Source organism: Pinus tabuliformis, chromosome 7, assembly GCF_031772625.1.
Source record: "Pinus tabuliformis cultivar Carrire ecotype Pingquan chromosome 7, CPIR1, whole genome shotgun sequence".
Classification (NCBI taxonomy): domain Eukaryota; kingdom Viridiplantae; phylum Streptophyta; class Pinopsida; order Pinales; family Pinaceae; genus Pinus; species Pinus tabuliformis.
Window position 1 is genome coordinate 86,834,791 of NC_142293.1, and position 17,259 is coordinate 86,852,049.

The following is a 17,259-nucleotide window of genomic DNA, read 5'->3' on the forward strand; positions in this document are numbered from 1 at the left end:
TCCCATCGAGCATCAAGAAATGAATCCGACCATATCTTGTAAAGGACTGGAAGAAATTACCACTCCTCAAAAGATAGAAGGAAATATCAAGAAGAAAAAGGTTCAAGCAGAGAAAGATCACATCGAGCATCAACAGCAAGTTCTCCAACTTTTAAAAGATAACGCCACTTCGGTGCAAAATCAAACGAAACAACAGGTAGATCAACATCATAGTGAAAAATGTTTTGATGTAGGTGATTGGGTATTTTTACTGCTACATCTGAAGCAAGCTATTTATGAGAAGGAAATGTTGGCAATACTACATGCACTTAAAAAATGACGACCTTACCGAATGGGAAGACTCTTCAAGGATGAGGATGTGGAAGCATTGTTTTTTGCTATTTATATTATCCAACTAGATTGGATAAACGAAGCAAGGGATGAATGGAAGAAGGACGAAGAAGTATGGCCACTTATTCAAAAGTTGCAAAAGATCCCAATTCAAGCAATATTGCTAGAAATTGAAGAGGAAGGAAAAATCATATTGGAACCTGGAGCAGTCATAGAAACAAGAACCCAACAGCTACGAAATCGATCAATTTCAAAGTATCTCATCAAGTGGAAGAACTTACCTGCCGAATATTCCACATGGGAGGACAAGAATTTTATATAGAAGCATCAAGAACTACTCAAGCGTTTAGGACAACGCTTTTTGAAGGAGAGGGGCATGTTAGGCCCCTATACTACTAGTGTAACCCCTTATTTTTATTAGTATAACGCACTTATTATATTGATGTACCCATGTAGTGCCCATATTGTTACTAATGTGCCCCATAGAAGCCCACTATTGTTATTATTGTGCCCTTACATTATTATTGTTATGTCGACTCTGATTATGTTATAACCCCTTAGACTCCTATATATAGAAAGGAGGTCTTTTCATTTGTATCATCCAAGAATTGTTCATTTATGTAATGTAAAGGAGGCTTCCCCTTCGAAGAGGCTGAATTCTAAGGCGTTGATCTATCTTTTCTATCTTTTCTTGAGCTGGTTTCATAACACTTTGCCCGAAGAAGGAGATGACCAGCTATGCCAGTATCAGTCATTGTCAGAACCCCAACCACCATATTTAACAGAAAGAATGACCAAAAGGAGAAAAGGACAAGCATGACTCTGTAACTAAATTTATTATTGATGGACTCCATAGGTACGAACACTCCAACAGCCAAAAAGGACATCACAGCACCTGAACAGATCATAATCACCCACTGAAGCAAGCAAACACATTCAAAGACTCCATTAGAAAGTTAATTGCGGTTGGTGGTCAATTATGACCCCTCCATACCTAAGCGGCCAAGTGCCCTTGTAATGTAAATCTATAAATGCTCAGAAACAAGATGTAATCAAGGTTGGCATTTGATGTAAGTTTCAACTTCTAGAGACTGTAGACATTTTGTCACTTGCAGCATCTCGTCTTCATTTTCAGCTAATACAAACTTCTTTTGTTGTTAAATGCTCACTTTCCATTTTCCTCTGTTCCAAGCTTGTGCTTGATATGTTGTGTTCTTGGTCTCTTGATGTTTAGCACTAGATAACTGTCATCTTATCTCTGTGTTAGAATCTTGTATACATCGTTGAATAGGTTGCCCATGTTTCTTTCTATCTAATGCAGGAGAGTTGTCATATTGTCTTTGCATTAGTAGATTAGATTTACAGGTTTCTTTACTAGTTTCAGCCAGCCATCACATGGTCTTGTGCATCTATTGGTGTGATTAGTATTCTCCATTTTCACCTAACATCTAAAATTGTGAGCATCGGTGGTCTAATGACTTGTAGTCTGAGGGTGCTCATGCATGTCTGGAATGAAACAAAGTAGAAGTGGTTATCTGTCTTGAACCAAACCATCATTCCTTCCATTAAACCTGCAACAATAGTTGAATTTATGTGTTGCCAGGCATATCCGAGCTACAACCTAGGAGAGTTTCTTGGAATCCCAAGAGTTCCTAGCCGTGTGCCTTTCTTGCTTTAATCTATTTACAGCTATGGACTAGCCCCTAGATCGGAGCTCCTCTATTAGCTAATTTCAATCGACGATTTCATTTTGATACATACATGCTACCACCTCTAATCGTGATCTCCAATATGTGACATCGTCACTACCATGTGTCACCTTGTGAGTGGTCACACGTGTCACCTTTTTTTGGCCTCATAAGACCCTTGAAAATTATGAATCTGTCTACGACGTATCCATCATACTACCACATCATGATGACTTCAACCACCACATGGCCCTTATCGGAACCAATCATGTGCTACCTAGTGTCATGCATCAGAACCAATCATGTGTAACCACGTTTCATTTATCAGATCTAATAATATTCAACCACGCGGACCCCTAGAGAAGAGAGAAAAGGCCAAACCTCTTTTGGTTTTGTGACTGATTTCCTTTGTTAAATGTTTCAAGGTATTCATGGTGCTTTAACACTAAAGCCCCAAATCTCAGTGATTTAATGTTATTGGCATTCGACAATCGGAAGTTTGTTAAGGTTGAAACTTTTGAAAATGTAGATCATCGTTATGGCCTTGACCTCTGACATTGTGAGACCTTTGATGTGCAACCCTATCGATATTCCATGCTTCCTTGGACCTCTGATATGCGAGATCACCAATATGCATGATCGCCAATTTGCGCGATTGCCGATATGCTGGGACCCAAGATTTTACCATTAGGCATTTTCTCCTTCATTTTTTGGTTTTTCAAAGGGAAACTTCAATCTGCTCTAACGTTTGATTCTGGGGTTCATTTGGGGAGTTTCACGTGCCATTGGAAAGATAATTCCAAGCAATATCTGATGGAGGAGGTTTGATTTAGCTTTGAGTGCTTCTGTGGATGGGAATATGGTTGTAAACGTTTCTATCCTATTGCACCTTTTTGACATCTTAGGACAATTTTTGCAGAGGGTGACAAAAAATGTATTGGATGCTTATTGTGGATTAATATAAGAGTTTATTTTCTAGTATACAACTACTTTTGATCTCTTCCTACTCTCTTCTATATATGAGATGCATGTATATCTTTAATTAGTATCTCCTTTGTGTTGTACCTCAGGAAAGAGTTCTTTGCTATGGGGGAACCAGTGCCTGAGACATTTTGAGATTGGATAAATATAATTTGAAATCAATGAAAGGAAAGACAAGTCATAAGGGCTTCGAAGAAACAATTCTTTGTCTAAAAGCCTATCCTTCTAAAGAAGAATGGTGAGAGAATATGAGAGTTGCAAGGTGGAGATGTAAAGTAGAAAATGAAGGAGACAACATTTTGGCACAAGAAATTAAGAATCTATGCTTCAATTTTGTAGAAAGAACAATGGATGAATACGAAAACGTATGAATGAGATTCTCGGATGTGGAGCACTTGATTAAGGGCCTCAAGATTAATTTTTAATGATTACAACGAAATTTTAATGAGTACAATGAAGTAAATTCATTAAGAACATAAACTAAAGTGCCCATGCATCTTACACTATCTAAGAGAGGAAAAACACAAATGAATGTTGGGACACATGAGAAAAACGATCACTGCAACACCAATGCTGGAATGAAACTGCCATATCCTATTCATATTTTAGAAAGAAATTTGACTACATTGTCAATCATGGGTGATTTTTCCCTTCCGAACCCCACCAAATCCAATTTTTGGGCTTTTATTTCTGCCTCATAACCTAACTATTCTCATTGAATCTTGAAACTGTTTCAGGAACTGTTTCTTTCTCTTTGTAAAATGCTTTTTGAAATAATTACAAAAAGGTAGATTTAATATATATATATATATATATATATATATATATATACCTCTTAAAATAAACCCCCACCTCCTTTTGAAAATTTACAAAATGAATACATATATGTCTAGCTTTTAATTATGGGCAAAAATTACAACATGCTAATGTACTAAAAATTAGTGTGAGTCTAGCTTGGCTAACGTACATGAATGAAGAGAATGCAATTAAAGTTGACAAGACGCGAGTCCCAGCTATTTGTATGTGTCATTATTAATCCAAATCCTAAAAATGCTTATGGGGCACCTTTGGTGGTTTCTGAAAAGGAGAGGAGTGCTACAATAATGAATAATAAGCGTTGATCTTATGATGGGTGGTTTTAAAAAAAATTTGTGTGACCACATTTCGGTGTAAATCCTGTGCAAATTGTGCCACCAAGATTTACCGTTGATTTGTTGATTAGCGATACACTAATATAATCCTTTCATGAATTTATCACCCATTGAGCATTTTTATCAATATCCCTCATAAATTCTTGTTAAGGTTTGGCCGTGTGCTCCTCTTCCTCTTGGTTCATCATAATATGAATCCTCACACGTTCTTGTCCAAAGCATGCTGTTGGAGTAGACTTGGTGTTTAGAATAATATTAAAAACTTAACTTTTACTACCTTCCTTTGTGATGGGAATTTCTGATAATTCCAGAACAAAAACCAACAGAGAATAATGCTCTGTTTTTAACACAGAGAAAACAAAAAAAAATGTTTCCAGAGGACAGAGTTTTACACACACAAAAGACTTCTATTCATTAATAAAACTGACTGTTACAAAATTCGCTCACGGAAGCTGCAAATCAAAAACAAACATCAGAGCGTGCCACGCCTGTGTAAAACTTCCTACAATCACTGGAGCCCTCTGCCTCTGCACTGTTGTGCATTACAAAAACACTTTGTCTCCTCTGAAAAATTAACACTGTTGTATGTGTAATTTTTCTTTTACTTCTTACATACGCGTTGCTGCATATTACATTACATTCCAGAACAAAAAACATTACGTTTTACTTGTGCTGTAAAAAAATGACTCCCGTGAATAAAAAACAATAAAATTAAAAGTCTTCACCTACATTTACCAACCGCAGTAAATTTCCATTAATTACTTCACATGGCGATAAATTAATTTCTCGTCCTTCACCTCTGGTTCGAGAGATCCATTCCCTAGATCTTCGACGATAGCAAACGTTCCACTTCCAAAAGCCTCCAATCGTAGCAGCTACTACACCCACAGTTATCCCACGCACATTAGATCTTTTGGGCCTGGAGGTCCTCCCGATAACAACAAAAAAATGTGCCGCCGCTACCATATCGCACGACAATATCGCACGGTCAAACTATACGAACTTTACACGCTGGGGAAAGTTGTTTTGCAAAACTGCTCAGGGCACATGTCGGCTGATGAGTGTACTCGCTGCCCCCGGAGAATTACCACCATTCAGCAAAAAGCAGTGCGAGGAACTGGCGGTTTTGCAGTCGCTTTTTAATGGCAGATTCCGGAAAATGCTGCAGTTGAAAGTAATATTTCAACACTCCTGTTTAATTTCAACTGTTGGGTTATCAGACATACCCAGAAATTTCCTCAAAAACTCAAAAATTTTCTGCCCCAATGGTTTGGTCAGAATATATGCAACCTGCCCTTGAATTCTGCAGTGTTCTAAAACAATTTCTCCATTGTTTACCAATTCCCTGATGTAATGAAACTTTGTGTCAATGTGTTTCGTTCTCTTATGAAACACAAAATTCTTAGATAATGCAATAGATGAGCTATTGTCACAAAAAATCACAGTTCATTTTGATTTCTCTTGGCATAAACTCCTTAACATCCTTCTCATCGAAATTGCTTGACATGTTGTTGCTGTAGCTACCACATATTCTGCTTCTGCTATAGACAATGATACAATAGGTTGTTTTTTAGAAGCCATGAAATGGCTCCTGAACCCATGTGGAAAACATAACCGGATGTGCTTTTCCGATCATCTACACTTCCAGCCCAATTACTATGAGTGTATCCAATTAAATCTAAACATTTTGAAGCAGTATATAAAATGCCAAACCTTTTAGTACCTTTAACATACCTCAAAATCCTTTTTGCTGCCTGCCAATGTGCTTCTTTTGGCCTCTCCATGAATCTAGAAATTAAACTAACAACGTGCATTATATCCGGCCTAGTTACAGTCAAATACATGAGGCTGCCAACTATGCTCTTGTAAAAACTAGGATCAAAATCCTTGTTGTTGTCCTCTTTGCTGAGTTTTAATCCCATCACTGTGGGAGTCATTGCTGCCTTGCTCTCCTGCATATTAAATCTTTCCAACACTTCATTAACATATTTCTCTTGTGAGATAAAAATCCCATTTCCATTTTGTTCTACTTCTATTCCTAAGAAGTATCTCAGCAAACCCATGTCAGTCATTTCAAATTCTTCTTTCATGACTGTTTTGAAATTTTCAATAAGGTAATCATCATTACCTATGAAAATAACATCATCAACATATAACACAACAATTAGTATTTTACCATCCTTTTCTTTGATGTAGAGGGTGAGTTCTCCCTCACACTTTTCAAATCCATTTTCCAATAGATAGGAATCTATCGTACTGTACCATGCTCTTGGTGCTTACTTCAACCCATAAAGAGCTTTCTTCAATCTGCGCACTTTGTGCTCTTGACCTTTCTTTTCATAGCCTAGAGGTTGTTTAATGTAAACCTCTTCCATTAACAATCCATTTAGGAATGCTAACTTCACATCCATTTGGTAAACTTTCCACTTGTTTTGTGCTGCTATGGACAACACTGCTCTCATGGTTTCCATTCTAGAAACCAGTGCAAAAGTTTCCTCATAGTCTCTCCCATATTGCTACTTATATCCCTTGACAACAAGTCTTGCCTTGTGTCTTTCTATTTTGCCTTCAGCATTACTCTTGGTCTTGTAGACCCATTTAACTCCAATGAATTCCTTTCCTTTTGGTGGTTCAACTAAATCCCATGTCTTGTTTCTTTCTATGGCATTGATCTCCTCATCCATGGCTTCTATCCATTTCCTATTTTTAATTGCTTCTTTGAAATGAACAGGGTCATCAACATGACAATATAAAGAAAACAAAGAGTTCATACTTTCATTTTTTGCCTCTTGTTCATAAATGTCACTTAAATTTCTGAACTTCTTACCTCTTTCATTTGGTGTATAAGTGCTTGAAGAAGCACTTGAATTTCCTCCTTGTGGTGTGCTTGGAGAAGCACTTTCATTTCTCCTTAAGGGTGTCTCTTGCTGCCCTTGTGTTGGTGCTGCTGTTTGGGGATGTATTTCAACCATCTCCTCATCATCTTCATCATGAGAAAAAGAGTTTTTAACATTCACCGTTTTCTCTATACTTCCATCCCAAACTTCCTCCTCAATGAGCTGAACATCTCTACTCACAATAATCTTCTTGGTGGATGGGTTATACAACCTATAAGCTTTTGATTCCTCATTGTATCCAATGAAAATACATTTCTCCCCTTTGCTGTCCAACTTCTTCCTTAGTTGATCTGGAATGTGTGCATATAAGCCACACATCCAAAAACTTTCATGTAGGTGACTCATTTCTTTGTCTCACTCCATGCTTCTTTCGACACTCTGTTCATGACTGCTTTTGTAGGGCATCTATTCAAAATGTACGCTGCACAGTGTACAGCTTCAGCCCAATAATCATTTGGCAAATGCTTTGCCTTTAACATACTTCTCGCCATATCCATGATTGTCCTATTATTCCTTTCGGCAACTCCATTTTGCTGCGTAGTGTACCTAGTGGTAAACTGCTTATGAATTCCATTTTCTCTACAAAAACATAGAAATTCTTTGGAGATATACTCACTTCCTCTATCAATTCTTAGAACTTTGATATGCAGCCCACTTTGATTTTCTACAAGTGCTTTGAAATTGCAAAATCTTTTAAACACTTCATTTTTGTTCTTCAGGAAATAAACCCAAGTTTTTCTAGTAAAAACATCAATAAATGTTAGCATATAGTGGTTTCTTGCAAGTGATGGAGTTTGCATCAGTCCACACAAATCTGAGTGGACAATCTCTAAGGGTGCTTTTGCCCTTATGCTTTTCCCAGATGGAAAACTTTCTCTGTGTTGTTTCCCCAAGATACAACCTTCACAAAGGCTATCTGGTTTCTCTATCAATGATAATCCTCTTACCATTCCTTTTCTATTCAACAAGTTAGGACCTCCAAAGTTGAGATGTCCAAATCTCAAGTGCCACAACCAATTTTCATCCTTTGGTTTGCTTTGGAAAGCCTCTTGTGTCACTTCTGCTATTTCTTCTCCATTTTTTAAATCTTCTTTCATTCTAAGAGGGAACATCCTGTTTCTTGTCATCTTCACTTCAACAATACATTGTTTGCTGGGTGTTTTATCCATGATGGTGCATACATCATCCACAAAGAAAACATTGTACCCCTTTTGAATAAGCTGCCCAATACTTATGAGGTTACATTTCATTCCAGGAACATAATAAACATCTGCTATGGTTTTCTTTTCACCTTTCTTTGTTAAGACATCTACTTCTCCTTTTCCCATAACAAAAACTTTATTATCAGTCCCTAGTGTGACTTGTGACTTCACACTCTGATCTAACATAGAAAATAGGGCTATTTTTCCTGTCATATGGTTACTGCAACCGAAGTCTAGGAACCATACATCTTCACTCTTTGCTTCAATCATATTATAGGCTAAAAACAGATTATCTTGGCTGATATTTTCTCTAGTGAAATTTGTGCTAGTTCTATTACTCATATCATGTTGTTTATTCCTACATTTATTTTCATAATGCCCATATTTTTTACAATAGTGACATTGGACATTTGATTTATCATACCTTTGTCCTTGAGCATGATGTTGTCCACTTTGTTGGCTACTGCCTTGGCCTTGGTTCTGGTTTGGATTACTGCCTCTTCCTTGAGCATTTGCTGGACTTTTCTTCCACTTCTGTTTTGGCTTCTGCCTCTTCCTTTCTTGTTTCCTCTGCCTTGACCTCTTCCTCTTCCAAAGAGCATCTGGGTCTTAAAGGCATGCTCTAGAGATGAGTTTTTATTTCTACTCAATCTTTGTTCATGTGTTATCAATGATGCATATAGTTCATCAACTGAGAAGCTTGTGAGATCCTTTGTCTCTTCTATGGTGGTGATAATCACATCGAACCTTGAGGGTACGATCCTCAATAGTTTCTCCACTATCCTCCTTTCTTGAAGAATCTCTCCATGATACCTTATCTGTGTGACCAGACTAATCACATTTGTGAAGAATGAGTCAATATTATCTGACTCCTTCATGCAGAAAGTCTCAAAATCTCTCCTCAACAACTGTAGTTTTGCTATCTTCACTTTCTCCATGCCTTGATTAGCTATCTTGAGAGTTGGTCATACTTCTTTAGATCTCTTGGCTGCTGTTATCATTGGAAACACACTCTCATGTACTGCTTGATACAAAAAGTAGAGGGCTTTAGAATCCTTCTTGTTATTTCTCTTCAACAGATCTTTCTCTGTCTGAGTTAAATTACTAAACTCATTTTCATCTATTGGTTCTTCAAAACTATCCTCAACAAATTCCCATAAGTCTTGGGAAGCAAGCAAATCTCTCATAGTTATTGCCCAATAGTCATAGTTTTTTCCATTAAATTGTGGGAGCTGAGTATTACAGATACCCATGCTAGTGCTGGCTTCAGCCATTCTTGCACTCTTAACTATACTTCAAAATACTTGACTGTGTATTTAAAATAACTGACTGTCCTCAACAGTAACACAAAAAACTAACTTGAGAAATACCTTGGATTCTTTCTTGACTGAGTCTTCAATTTGCTGGAGAAGCTGCTGTAATAAGAAATCCTTTGTTAGGCCCCTATACTACTAGTGTAACCCCTTACTGTTATTAGTACAACCCACTTATTATATTGATGTACCCATGTAGTGCCCATATTGTTACTATTGTGCCCCATAGAAGCCCACTATTATTATTATTGTGCCCTTACATTATTATTGTTATGTTGGCTCTGATTATGTTATGATCCCTTGGACTCCTATATATATAAAGGAGGTCTTTTCATTTGCATCATCCAAGAATTGTTCATTTATGTAATGTAAGGGAGGTTGCCCCCTCGAAGAGGCTGAATTCGAAGGCGTTGATCTATATTTTCTATCTTTTCTTGAGCTGGTTTCATAACATTTGGTATCAGAGCTTTGGATTCTAGGGTTTTGCTGCTCCAAACAAGTCATCGTGGCATTTTCGCTATAACTTTTTTTCTGCGACATTTCAGAAGTTGCAAAAAAACCCATTTTAGAAGAAATCGCGCTGAACCTCGGGTCTACATTTCAAAGCTTTTTGCACTATATTTGCGGAGATATGATCTGAGGAAGTTGGTCTTTTTGCAGACTCCTGAATTACATTCCAAACAGGTGACTTGGGGAAAATCGTCATAACTTTCTCTCTGAGGATCAGATTGAAATTTCATAAGAAGTTATAGAAAGAGGACGGACTATAGTTTCTTGTATACATTTTTCAGATCCAAAGGTCGACATAGTGACTTGTGGCACGTCATATAAGTTCGCTCTTCTAGAAAGGTCTATAATCAGGTCATATTGGGAGATTGTGCATAACTCTTTCTTAGAGAATCCAATTTCGATTAGACTGGTGGCATTGGAAAGAGGACACAGAGGGCTACTATAGGTCACAATTTCAGAACTTAAACATCTGAAAGTACAGAGTTATAGTTGTTTCAAGGTCGAGCTCCTAAAATCAAGAAAAAACAAGATGAAGAAGTTTGATGGCAAGGATCCGGTAAATTGGATATTTCAGATGAAGCAATATTTTGATCTACATGGTCTACAACTGTTACAAAAGGTATGTATTTCATCTTCATATTTAGAACCAAATCAATTTTTATGGTACGAAGGGCTTTGTTCTCGTAAACAACTTGTTACGTGGTCAATTTTCACGGAGGAAACGATAGCACATTATGAGGACACAAAGAGCAACACCACAACAATTGGAAAGAGTAAAAGGGCTTTGTGACATAGTGGAAAGAAAAATTATGGAAACTAGGAAGCGCACTCCTCACAACTATAAAGATGGAAATGTTGGTTCTCCTAGCCTTCCACAACCTACAAGGGTTACACCACAACAATTGGAAGAAAAAAGAGAAAAAGGGCTTTGTTACAATTGTGATAGCAAATGCACTAAAAAAATTGATGGTGTACTCCTTCACATAAAAGATTGCATGGATGATCCCCCTATTGAATTTATTAACTGTGGAAGAACACATAACTTTGTGGAAACATTTTCCAAAGATTCACATGATTGAGAAATTATTTCAAACTAAATATAGGAAAACCATATCAAATTGATGACACAATATTCCCAACTAATTGTAGAAGTCAGAAGAGAAGTATTTTGAGAGTTGATCATGAGAGTATGTGGGAGTTGATCCTAAGATTGGAAAAAAAACTATTCAATTTGATCAAATACTCTAGTTGGCTAACCATTTTGATCGATAAGTTGGTTAGCACCACTTGTCCATGGAACCAAAGCAATTTTAGCTTCATAGTTTCCAAAAATAATAATAGGATTCAACCACATTCCCATTTATGAGGGAGATGAGGATGCAGAAAAGCATTTCTTTGTATGTCATTTATTTTCATGTTAATGACATAGATGATGAAGAAAAACAAATGGAAAAATTTACAAGATCTCTCAGAAAAATAGAACTCACATGTTTTATGAACTTCACAAAAAATTAGACCAAAACAAAATATGAAATCATCTTCTAGCCTAGGGAGAGAAGAATTATGATAATATGAAAAATGATTCAAGGATTTATTAAGTAATATCCCATATCATATTAAGGAATACCTCCTTTCCCAATGGTACATAGTTGGACTTTTGCAAAGTATCTTAAGATCATTTTTTATGCACGAAATCAATTAATGTGAGGAAGCCTTGAGAAATCCCCAATGTATTGAAACCAATGAAACTAGATTGCCAACTTCCTCATCGATAGACAAAAGGTTGGAAGAAAAATTCAAGCAACTTCAATGAACTATAAAGAATCTATTGATATGATGGAATGAGTTATGGTGCACCAATTGCATAAACAAATATCACACCAAAGTTAATTGTAAATTGCATAAACAAATGTCACACGAAAGTTAATTGTAAATTTGTAGACACCTTTGAAGATGTTTTTCAAGTACAATTCAACTTATACTGTAGAATCTATTATATGTGAAATTATCACACCATAAGGTATTTTTCATATAATCTTGAAAATGTAAAACCAAAATGGTGTACTATATGTGAGAAAGTGAGCCATTGTACATAAAAATTCTACTTCAATGGGAAAAATAAACCTAATTATCATGCAATATATCATATGATGTGTTGGATATTGGGTTCAACACTCCCATGTGTTTCAAGACATGGACTAACTACCTCTCATGGATCCTAACTTTGGAGATTGTAGGAGAGACTAACACCTGTGGGTTTTGGTCTAACGAAAATCTTGATTCCAACAAGTGGTACTAGAGCGAAAGGTCTTGAGTTCAAAACTCACTCAGCTCACGTTGGGGGAAGATTGTTGGAAATTGGGTTCATTGCTTCCGTGTGTTTCACAACATGGACTAACTACCTCTCGTGGATCCTAACTTTAGAAATTGTAGTGGATACTAACACCTACGGGTTTTGGTCTAACGACAATCGTGATTCCAACATGATGTTGAAAAATTCAACATGAAATTCTCAATTTCATTTTTGCCTTGATTAAATTGAGAAAATTCAATTTCCACATCAGCAGACAACTTGGATGATGTTAACTTGTGTGACATGGCTTGTGTCACCCATTTTACTCAGTAAATTTGAGTTGGAAGAGTTAGAGTTCAGTTATGCATGTGTGATTGTTAATCTATAGCAATCAAAGTCAGTTATCTCAAGTTATTTTCAATTAAATTAGTTCCAAATTTTGGAGGAACTAGTGGAAGGTCTTTGGGAATTAGGTTTACCCAAGTACCAATTCCCCAGAGTTCATATCTTCCCATAGATTATCCATTATTTCCATATGAACTATAGTCCCAGCCAAAGAGCAGTGATGACTCCTGACCATTCTGCATTATTTACCATCACTGCTGAATCCATAAATGAAATGATGTAGTTGCAATCAGACCAACACTTGACTCCCCTTTCTATTGGAGACATGCTTAATAGATTCCCTACACTCACCTCCATCAAACTTGCTCAGTTATTCCAGACCTTCATTAGGAAAGAAAAATACATTCCAAAGGACCCTCCCCCATACATGTCAACCATATTCTCTGATCTTGGCCGAGACATCATAGAAATGACCATCCAGGATACTGAGCTCAAAAAAACTTAGAGAAAAAGTGTCAAGTTTGGAAACTAATTGCAAACTTGCACAAATACAACAGAAGGAAGAAGCTCAGAAGAATCAAAGAATGGGAGAAAGAATAAAAGTCCTTGAAAGGGACTTGACATTGCAACAGCCACTAGGAGATATAAAGGAAATTATTTGGGCCAACGTCATTGACTCTATCAATGATTTTTAGCCATCTATTCAAGTAATTTTTGAACAAATTGATCTCGTAAAAGTGGCTACAGAAGCAATTCACAAGACAATGGAAGAGTTGGAAGATAAACTTGAAGAGGCCAACCAATTGATAGCATTTTTTAAGAACAAAAACATATATCATCTGGATGAACTGGGCATAGAAGATAGAACAGGAACCATCATAGAAATCAAAAAGATTCTTACCAAGAGGAACCTCATGCTCAGTCTTGAGAAAAAATGCCAGAGCATCCAAGCTGACATTGATAGATTTATGACAAAGTTTGGTATTTTAAGAGAAAAAGGACTTCCCAGTCCTATGGTAATACATGAAAAGCTGATGACCCAAGATGATTATGTTGAAAGACTAAACAAGTTGGCTAGTAGCCAAGCTAGTACTTTAGGGGTAAAAGCTCTGCCCACTGGAAAGGTATTATATGATAATCTGGAAAATCTATTTTTTCTAGAGCATGAGGTAAAGCACTTGTTCATCACAAGCCAAATTTTTCCAAGTATACCAAAGTTGATGAGATATATAGAAAGATGATAAGGATGAAATTACCTGAAAGTGAATGGTGGATGAAACTAACAGATTTACTATAAAGTTACTATAGTAAATCTATATGGTAGCCAGGTAAAACAGGTAAAACAGAGTCAAAGTGTAGCAGGTAAAGAGTATCAGTATGTAGAGGACATAAAATGATTCCAGCACATAAGTATCAAGCAACTGAAAGAGCCAAATATGAATTACAACATCCAGCACAGTCACAATAAAGGAGACAGCAAGAAAACAATTCTCCATCTGTCTCTATCTTCATGCTTGAAGATATTTTCAGTTTCCTAGAATAATTCTCATATTATTATGAGATATTTTGTAACATTTTTGTATAAATACTTCAAAAATTGAAGTAATTATGGTGGATTAAAATACATTTCTGTAGGCATTTTATATCAAGCTAAGGAGCTATTGTATTCAAGACTCGACTCTTTTTGTTGGGTCATGAAATAAAGATAAAGACATTTCACTGGATTCTTGTGCACAGTTGGAACCAAATAAGTATTATCTCTTCATGTTTAATTATTGTTTTCTTGTCCTGTTATAAATATTCACATGTTTTCTCTATGAAATCTGAATAGTAAACAAGGAATGATATCTCAGAATTAGCTTAAATGATCTCTATTTTGACTGTTTACTTTTTCATTCTTTTCTGCTAAACTATCTTGGTCTCGGAATTCTTAATTGCTCCCTTACTTCCATAGTTTCCCCCCTTAGGTCCGTAGTAAAGGATTCTTAGTTGCCCTTTGCTACTGATCTCCTTTTGTTCTTCATCTTGATCCTGGTTTAAGGATTCTTCATTGCCCTTTTACCCTGGTTAGGACTACCTCATCCATTAAACCTGCAAAATTGCTTTTTGTTGTGCTAGCCTACCCTATGAACTCTTCCTTTAGTAATTGATCTAATCTAGTTAAGCCACTCTTTGATTGACTCCATAGCCTAATGGCCTAAATACTTGTTCTTCCCATCTGTTTTCTTAATTCCAACACCCAAACAAAACCAAAACACCATGAGCATTAAGAACTAGCCTGAAATCCTACCCAAAACAAAGTTAAATTATAAAGAGAGAGACCTCTCTAGACTTAGGTTGGCTAGAACCTGAGTCTAAAATATTAGGTTTGTGGTTACCTTGGATTATTCCTTCTTTTATAACTTCTAGGGAATACTTTTGAGTGATAACAGATGTCCCAAAAGGAGAAATTGAGCAGCATGATGTATGCAAAGGATGTAATTTGGGGAAGTACAAAAAATCGACATTCCATGATCAGAACAACAAAGCACATGCAGTCCTTGAAAGGATCCACTCTGATGTCTATGGAACTTTCTTTATGGCCTACACTACAAGGCACAAATATTTTGTCATTTTTATTAATGACTTCTCACTTAAGTGTTGGATATTCTTCATGTGAAAGAAGGATGAGACATTCTCCAAGTTCGTAGAATTCAAGGAATTGGTTGAGAAAAAAACGAGAAAGAAGGTGAAGGCTCTAAAGAGCGATAATGGAGGTGAATATGTGTCGAATGAATTTAAAAATTTATGTGAGAAAGAAGGCATTCAACAAGAGTTAACAATACCCTACAACCCATAGCAGAATGGGGTTGATGAGAGAAAGAACCGTAGCATTGTGGGAGAAGCGAGGGCAATGTTGCATTGTAGGTTTTAACCCTATACATAAATTACCTGCATATTGATTCTAAAAAATAGAAAATAAACAATGACAAGAGAATAAAACATAAAATAGATATACACAGAGATTTCCCATTAATCCCAAAATCGGGATTACCAGATCGATTTGTCATTATTTTCCTTTCAATGTTACAATACATATATATAAATGTCGAAGCATTCAAAAACCATAAACCATTAACCCTATATTAGAACATAACTTTAGTTCCCTTGGCCAGATATACAAAATACCATGGGCAGAAAACCATCATGCCCAAAACCATGTGTGAAATGCCCATATAAAACCATAGGTAGGTTCGCCCACCTAATGTAGGTTCCAAAATAAAAAAATCACGGGGCACTACCCCAAACCCCATAGAGGAGGGGTACCGCCCCCCTCAAACCCCCTAATAGGGGGGTTGTTGCCCCCTTTATGACTCCCCCGTTACGCCCAACACAATGAAGTGGAATCTGACTGTGCGTGGGGCTAGTCATGGAAACAATATAACACACACCCAAAATTCTCCCACTTGTCGTTTTATTTTCCACACATGGGGTCACAGGAGAGCTTATTCATTGGTCCATCCCTCCAATGCATATGTAGTATTCTTCAAAGTGTCCACCTTTACTACCAACACCATTTTTTCCTCAACCATATACCTCACGAAATCATATTGAACATCAATGTGCTTTGTCTTTGAATGATAAGATGGATTATTTGCCAAGAAAATTTCACTTGGTTGTCACAGTCTATCCTTATAGTTTTTTGTACTAACCCCATACTTGAACTCAATATCTGCAACCAAAATTCTTCCTTTATTGCATGAGTGGTTGCCATGTATTCTTCCTCTATAGTTGAAAGTGCCACTACAAACTCTCTCTTACTCTTCCAAATGATTGCACCTCCAAATATGTTAAACACATACCCACTTGTGGATCTTCTCTAATACATATCTCCAACCCAGTTTTCATCAACAAATTCATGGATGTCCAAAACTATATAAAATTATGGTCTTCCTTAGTAGTCAAAACCATAATCACTAGTGCCACGTAAATACCTGAAAACTCGCTTCACTGATGTCCAATGCGCCTTCCCTGGTGTTGACATAAACCTACTCAATACTCCCATTACATGTGCAATTTCTGGTCTAGTACAGACCATTGAATACAATATGCTACCAATTATACTTGCATATGGAACATGGTACATGTCCTCTTCCTCTTCTTTTGTCTTGGGCCATTGTTCAGTAGATAACTTTACACCAACATGAATATGAACCTTCACTGGTTTACTATATTGCATATTAAACCTTTGCAGTATTGTCTCAACATAGTTCCTTTGGTTTAACCAGAGCTTCCTCTTTTCTTGATCTCATTTAATTTCCATGCCCAAAATATAGTTTGCAACACCGAGATCTTCATGTTGAATTTGGAGGACAACTGGGTCTTCAAATCCTAGATTCATTCTTTGTCATTTCCAATCGGAAACATATCATCCACATATAAGAACAAATAAATAACAAGGTCACCAATTAATTTAAAATACACATAGTGATCTTCTTTGGTTCTAGTGAATCCAAGTCCCCATATAAATGTATCAAATTTCTGATACCATATCCTTGGGAAATGTTTT

The 17,259-nt window shown here is 36.6% G+C and overlaps 1 pseudogene; it reads left to right on the forward strand.

Moving 5' to 3' along the window:
- The window catches only part of LOC149245378 (large ribosomal subunit protein uL16 pseudogene), a 64,358-nt pseudogene that overhangs the window by 6,195 nt on the left and 40,904 nt on the right, over window positions 1–17,259 (forward strand).